This window comes from Tasmannia lanceolata, unplaced genomic scaffold, assembly GCF_043159265.1.
Source record: "Tasmannia lanceolata isolate RefF3 unplaced genomic scaffold, GAP_Taslan_0.1 ptg000020l, whole genome shotgun sequence".
NCBI classification, from domain to species: Eukaryota; Viridiplantae; Streptophyta; class Magnoliopsida; order Canellales; family Winteraceae; genus Tasmannia; species Tasmannia lanceolata.
The window spans coordinates 15,362,974-15,369,759 of record NW_027518697.1 but is presented as its reverse complement, the minus strand read 5'-3'; the positions used below and the strand labels follow the sequence as shown (position 1 = coordinate 15,369,759).

General features: G+C 40.3%; 1 pseudogene; it reads right to left on the bottom strand.

Annotated features, from left to right (window-relative positions):
- Positions 1-2,662: 2,662 nt before the first annotated feature.
- Positions 2,663-3,079, bottom strand: LOC143853802 (auxin-responsive protein SAUR64 pseudogene; annotated as a pseudogene).
- Positions 3,080-6,786: the final 3,707 nt, after the last annotated feature.

Genomic DNA, 6,786 nt, shown 5'->3' with positions numbered 1-6,786 from the left:
TCTCACACGAACACTACGAACTTGGGTCCGGTCAAAATGGGGTGTCTACAGAGAGGCAAAGTTGATCCATGAGTAACATCATCTCCGTCCAGAAAGAGGAGATGGACCACGGGTAGCTCTCTTTCTTTGAAATGAGATCCATCAATACCTTGCTATCCGATTCTACAATGAGGTTCACTATTCCGAAAGCTTTGCATAGCCTAAGACCGTCCAAGGGCACCCTTGCTTCTGCCACCATGTTGGTGGATATCCAATAGAAATAGGCGAAGGCAAAGATAACTTTTGCTTTAGAGTCGCGCATGACTCCGCCGACTTCTGATTCTCCCGGGTTTCCCTTTGATGCCCCGTCGATGTTAAGCTTAAAAAGACCACACACAGGTCTTTCCCACCAAATCCAGATTTCCCTGCTAATTTTTTTATTCCGAACGTCAATCTTCAAATCCTCTAAAGTAAGCCGGTCCAGCATGCTGATTTCTTTCGAGAATTTTTGGCTAGTTCTCACTGCTCTTAAATCACTCACAACTTTCTCTATAACCCAATTTATGTTGCTGATCTTGCCTTCCATTCTTCTCAAGCAGCGTTCCTTTCATATGTGCCAAGGGATAAACAGGGCTGACATACCATGGAGAAAACCTGCCTGAGATTTTCTTAAGCGACCAATGGCCATCCAATCTTTAATTCGGCTTCTCACTGGGTTGAAGGGGGAGGAGTTGTACCGCCTAGAGACGAGCAAAAAAACCCCATATACTGCTTGCTAACTCACCATTCCCTAGGAGGTGGTTTACAGTTTCTTCTTTGGAGGAGGGGCAGCAGTTGCACTTTGAAGCTATCTGTATCTGCAAATCTTTAATTATGTTATCTGTCGGGATCGCATTGTTGAAGAGTTTCCAAGCAAAACAGCCCACCTTTGTAGGAATTTGGTCCCATATTCCATGCGACCAGTCTACATTTCCACCTCGGCTTCTGCTTACTTCCCAAGCTGATTTGGTGCTGAATTTCCCTAAAGGCATTTTAGACCAGATTAATTTGTCTTCAACTTGGTTGATAGCAAGGTGAATGCTGTCCAGAATGGATTGCCATCCATCAGGTAAGAATTGCAATATTTGTTCCTTGACCCATGCTCCTTCACTGTTGATCAAATCACTGATTTTGTAATTCAAATTCATGCCTTCTGCTCTAATCGTATATTCCACAATCGGCTTTTTCCCTATCCATACATCTGTCTAGAAAAACACATCTCCTTTCCCAATAAACCACATCGCATTTTCCTGCCACAAGCATTTTGTGGCCAGGATGTCTCTCCATTGTTTTGACGATGTTGCATTTGGCTCCACATAGTTGAGGTGCTGACCCCTACAGTACGTAGATCTCAAGAAAGAGCTCCATAACCCTTGATTCTGATGGAGCCTATGGAGAGCCTTCATACGGAAAACAACGCACAAATCAACCATTGCTTTTGTACCTAAACCCCCTTCATCTTTGGGCTTACATATTTGCTTCCATGCGACCCAGTGGTTCCTTGCCCCAAAATCTGATTTACCCCACCAGAAGTTTGCCATTAAGCTGTCAATGCGTTGAAGGACTTTCTTGGGGGGGCTAATAGCTGAGAGAATGTAGATGGGCATGCTTGCTAGAACATGGTTGATTAGAACTAGCTTGCCCCCTACAGATAACATTTTTCCTTTCCAACCTTCTATCTTCTTCCGGACATTATCAACCAAACCATCAAAGTAGCATGCTTTTGGCCGGCCCAAATAAAGAGGGGCTCCTAAATACATTATTGGAGATCTCTTTTGCATATACCCTGTACATTTTGCAATGTCTCTCTGCCTGCTTGATTTCATCTTATCTGAAGTAGCGAAGCTGCTTTTGTTTTCGTTAACTAACTGCCCTGACATTACTTCGTATCGCTTTAAGAACCTCATGATCTGCTTCAAGCTAGATTTGCCTCCATTAGTGAAGATAACCGTATCATCAGCAAATAAGCAGTGGGAGATTGGGGTGCTGCCTCTACTTCTCATGAAGTTTTTAGCTTTTCCATCAAGAAAGAGCTTCGAGATCCCTCTACTTAACACTTCTTCCGCCAGGATGAATAAGCATGGGGACAACGGGTCTCCTTGTCTAAGCCCTCTCGTGGACTTAAAGTAACCACTAGGTTCCCCATTGATGACAACCGAGAACTAGCACTTTTGGGTTGCCTCCTCAATGAGTTTTCTCCATGGATCAGAAAATCCAAAGCGAGCAAGCACTTTTTGCATAAAGCCCCAGTCTAGTCTATCATACGCCTTGGCCATGTCGATTTTAAGCATAACATTCCCACCTCGCACTTTCCTTCCTACTCCCACCATCATTTCCTGGGCGATAGATATATTGTCTGAAATGCATCTACCCTTTACAAACGCGCCCTGTTTAGGAGAAATCAGGTTAGGCAAGGCTCTAGAGAGTCCTGTAACTATGATTTTGGCAAAAATTTTATAACAAAAATTGCACAAACTAATTGGTCTATATTTTGAGAAATTTTTTGGGCTTTCAACTTTAGGGATTAGAACAATCAAGGTTGAAGTATCGCGTCTAGATAGCTTGCCCCCAGCAAAAAAAAGCTTTAGCAGTGTTGGAGCAAGGAAGAAACCCAAAAAATAGCTTGCCCCCAGCAATTGGTCCTTTAAAATCCATGAACAAGCAATGGCTTGTTGGTATGTCCGTGTTGGAGCAAGGAAGAAGCCCAACACCGGCTAGTGGCTATTGAGATGAGCGGAGCCTTCTCTACATCTTTAGACAATTGTCTCTGGATCAAAGACACTATGTAGTCCATGATGTTCGCGTCACATGGCAATGTGATAGGCCCATTGCCTAGTAATCCAAACTCATCTTCGGACAACTTTAACAGCTCTGTGAAGATGGGGCTGTTTAGATATGCCAAGGAAAGTGCAAAATGTTTTCCATCGACTGTGTACACCGTAAAATGACCCTTCTCGGCTACTGATCTTCCACTTTTCCTTGAACTTGTGGCGCCATTAGTTCTAGGTAATGAGATTCTTTTCCTCCCTTTGGCAGCAACCTTCCTCCACTTCATTGCCATCTCGACAATTCTCTTAGTGTTGATCATGGTTTGATCTATGAACTAGAGGTAACAATTTGAGCAAAAAGAACTAGATTTAGTTCTTGGATGACTTAGAATTTGGTTGTGTTGTGTAGAAAGCCAGGGAGGAGGGTCAGTTATATACAAATAAGGAAGGGTAGACAATAGACACTCCATGTGAGTGTATGTTGGGTTGTAGGGAATGCAAAACCATGTGATGGTCAGATAAGATGGATGTTTTGGGAGGTGGGTATGTGTGGACCCCGATCTGAGGATGGTGAGGAAACGGGTCCCTACATCCTCAAAGATCTCCACATGAAAGGAGAGCTCTACCAAGGAACTCTCGAAACGGATGCCACCCTCATAGCATAGCACGAGTGGCGATAAATGAGATACCTCCTGATCCAAGGATAAATCCCTAAACCAAGAGGTACCTAAAATAAACTCAGAGTCGCCATCCATGGATAGGCCATGGAACCCCAAAATCAAATCCTATGTGCAATGGATAACCATAAATACATATGGGCTCGTGCCTGATTACAAATGGAGAAGGTCCGAAAAGCACCCCCAATTCGTCCGAGTGCAAGCACTTGGTCTCTTATGCCATTTATTATTAACCTTGAAGAGTTTCGGGCGAAAATCATTTGAAATGGGAACGAAATATCCCCGAGAAGACGTCTACCTAATCATACATGACTCGGGGATAAAATAATAAGCACACAAAAAATAAAAGAGAAGATGTGTTACCTAATCACAACTAAGTTATGAGTGACAAGCCTAACTGGTGTCTAAGTTCTAATGGACAAACACATGCATGCTAAAGCTAAAGGTGTAAGATCAGTACAAAAAAGTAAGAAAACATAACAAAACACACAACATAACAAATCATAAGACTCTAAATGATTTAGCCCGAGTCCTCGGATGGTCTGATATTCATCCAAAGAAGCCTACGTATCCCCGCCTCCGCAAGAATCAGAGCAACGTAGTTCTTCGTGCCTATTCTAAGTTATGATGCCTAAGACACCTAGACCTCTATCCTAGACTCGATCTAAAAGACCGGACTGGTTATTAAAGCTTCTTGAGCGATTATTTAAATTTCAATGAATTGTAGATTTTAGGACACCCTATATGCCCTAACTAAATGCAGGTTAGCCTTAAGCTAATGCAGGTGGTTCCTACAACCTATGTGTAACTAGGCTGCGTTTCCTAAGGAAAATAAAGGGTTGACTAACGCATCATATTCTAGTCATCACTCGGCGATGTGGATCGCTGACTGACCGGACGGAGGCGTTCCTATAACTCTAGGACAGACCCCTAACTCTAAAACAAGCACACAACAAACAAATAATCAAACAACCTATCAAGAAGAAACTCCTAACTCTAAAACTCTCTATCTAGAAGAAACTCCTAACTCTAGAGGAAGATCTTTTGAAAACAAGGTTTTAAAGGTTTTTTGAAACATTTTCAAAGTTTGGCTGGACTTAAGATATAAATCCCAAGCTGCACTACGTACCTCGTGGAAGAGGATCAAGCCAACGTAGTTCGAAACGAACTCTCCTAATTAAAACCCAACAATCCAAAAGATTTAAGGTTTTTAATGTTTTCAAATGTTTTTGACATTTTTAAAGTTTTCAAATGTTTTTGACATTTTTAAAGTTTTCAAATGTTTTTGACATTTTTAAAGTTTTCAATGTTTTTTGGATTTTACAACTTTTCCATTGTTTTTGAAGCTTAAAGAGTTTTCACCATTTTGGTCAAAGACCTAAGGGAATATACAAAGCAAAACCCTAAGGCCAAATCCTAAGGCTAAACAGGGGAATCCCCTAACTAATAACACTATCAAAAGCGAAGGTAAATGAGTCAAAGACTCTCTAATAACACTCCTAAGAGGACAAATGAGTCAAGAACTCTCTAATAATACCACTAAAAAGGATAAATGAGCCAAAGACTCTCTAATAACACAACCACAAAGATGAAGGAGTCAAAGACCCTCTAATAAGGACAATATGAGTCAAAGACTCGCTAATAACATCGCTAAGAAAGACAAATGAGTCAAAAACTCTCTAATAAGGACAAATGAGTCAAAGACTCTCTAATAACCACTTATAGGATAAATGAGTCAAAGACTCTCTAATAATACTACCTAAAAGACGAATGAGTCAAAGACTCTCTATTAACGCTACCAATGAGGCATATGAGTCAAAAATTCTCTAATAATGACACCTAAAAGGACGAATGAGTCAAAGACTTTCTAACAATATCACTAAAAAAAAGACGAACGAGTCAAAGACTCGCTCTAAAAGGTACCCTAACATGAGGCTAGATAAGCCCCCTAAAAAAGAAACTCCCTAACGAGACAAAACCTGTCTCTTAATAAGAGATCTGTAAATGAGGCAAGGCATGTCTCCTATGGGTAAACTCTCTACCAACTAAAATAAACTCTCAAAGGGGTAGGCTCTAAATAACAAGGCTTGTTTCCGAAGGAGAATCGCCTAACGAGACAAAGTGTGTCTCCTAAAAGAGGTGCGATTTTGCTTATGTAAGACATGGCTTGTCTCTCTAAGGGTGAGCTCTAATTTCTACAGGTGTCTAAAAGACTGAGGCTAGTCTACTAGAATACAGAAGGGAGCGCTACTTGGACTGAACAAGTCCCCTAAGGATGGGCTTGGGCTAGCGCCTTCATTGCCCTAGCAATGATAAAGAAATCTAAAGCCTAAAAGGGATGTCTAAAAGACTTAGATAGTCTCCTAAAAGAGAAGGGGAAATGCTATTAGGACTTTGGCAAGTCTTCTAAATGATAGGCTAATTTAATAACATAGAGCATGAACAGAGCTTGAACTAGCTTTTAAATGAACAAATTTTAAATCACAAAACAGACTAAATTGTAAACAAAACATGAACTAAGTAACAAATAAAACAAAATCAATTTATGAAACATATTAGACCAAATGCACAAAAACTAAACTAATACATCTTGTAGGATAAAAGTGAAGAGGATAATTGAGTCTATACAATTTATAATGCAAACACTTCCGAGAGAAGCTGAGCTATATATAGCAGTGAGCTGTGGGAATCAACATGACAGCAACCTTATACCTTCATCCCACAAATTTGTGTATACTGAAATAATGAGAAATAGAACCAGTGCAATGACTTCATAAATCAGTGAATGCAAAAAATAGCTTGAAATTGGTCTAGTGCAAAGACCAAATAAATCCATGAGAAACCAAACCAGCACATGATTGAACCAATGCACTATCTGAAGCAGTGAAATGCACAAGTCTATGGAGCAATAGTCATATAGTTATAGTGTGCAGAAACCTATAGGGGCAACAATTATGTATTCTTAACCTAACAAAAATCATAACTTCAGGGCAAATAATCTGTAAGACAGCAGTTATGCATTGTAAAACAGTAATTAGGTGTTTTTATCTCAACTCACAGTCACCATTACAGAGCACATAACAAATAGAAAAGCAGTCATGCATTTGTACGAGGTAGAGTAAAACTCCAGATAAGCAGGATCTCAAGATCCCAAGTAATTGAGATAAGCAAAATTTATGGGAACTTTATGAGCTGATTCTCATTCAGAATTTGTGAGCTCCATCAAACCAAATCAAATACAATGTAATGAAGAAATTTTAGTACTGCCATCTCGCATACTCTCGGGCATATTCACTGGTCACACACATATGTACGTTCAACTT